The sequence below is a fragment of the Bison bison genome, unplaced genomic scaffold, assembly GCF_000754665.1.
Source record: "Bison bison bison isolate TAMUID 2011002044 unplaced genomic scaffold, Bison_UMD1.0 scf7180017847252, whole genome shotgun sequence".
NCBI classification, from domain to species: domain Eukaryota; kingdom Metazoa; phylum Chordata; class Mammalia; order Artiodactyla; family Bovidae; genus Bison; species Bison bison.
The window spans coordinates 21,138-22,234 of NW_011477825.1; positions in this window are offsets into that span (position 1 = coordinate 21,138).

The following is a 1,097-nucleotide window of genomic DNA, read 5'->3' on the forward strand; positions in this document are numbered from 1 at the left end:
GCTCTGTGAAGAATACTGTTGGTAGCTTGATAGGGATTGCGTTGAATCTATAAATTGCTTTGGGTAGTATACTCATTTTCACTATATTGATTCTTTCAATCCATGAACATGGTATATTTCTCCATCTATTAGTGTCCTCTTTGATCTCCTGGAGTCTGCTCAAAGTCATGCTCATTGAATTTGTGATTCTATCTAACCATCTCATCCCCTGTCGTCCCCTCTCCTCCTGCCTTCAATCTTTCCCTGAATCAGGGTCTTTTCCAATGAGTTGGCTCTTTGTATCAGGTGGCCAAAATACTGGAGCTTCAGCTTCAGCATCAGTCCTTCCAAGAATAGTCAGGGTTGATTTCCTTTAGGGTCAGCTGGTTTGATCTGTTTACTGCACAAGGGACTCCCCGGAGTCTTCTCCAGCACCACATTTCATAAGCATCAATTCTTTGACACTCAACCTTCTTTATGTATATATGACTACAATTTTCAAACTAAATGTAAGAACTAAGGGATTTCCCTGGTGGTGCAGTGGATGGGAATCCGTCTGCCAGTGCAGGGGACATAGGTTCAATCCCTGGTCTGGGAAAATTCCACACGCTGCAGAGCGATTAAGTCCATGCTCCACAACCACTGAGCACATGCTCTAGAGCCTGAGAGGCATGACTTGAGAATTGCACACCACAACTACCAAAGTCTGCATACTCCAGGATCCTCTAAGCCACAACTAATGAGCCCCGGTGCTGCAATTACTGAAGCCCAGGCACCCTAGAGAGAGCAAGTCACAACTACAGAGCCCTCAGGTTGCAGCTATTGAAGCCCGTGCACCTAAAGCCTATGCTCCTCAACAAGATAAGCCACTGAAATAAGAAGCCCACACACCACAACTAGAGAGCAGCCCCCACTCTCTGCAACTATAGAAATCCCACATGCAGCAACGAAGACCCAGTGCAACCAATAAATAAATAAAACAGTGTATGTGTTAGTTTCTCAGTCATGTCCAACTCTTTGCAACCCCATGGCTGTAACCCGCCAGGCTCCTCTGTCCATGGGATTTTCCAGGCAAGAATACTGGAATGGGTTGCATTCCACGTCAAAAAAAAAAAAAA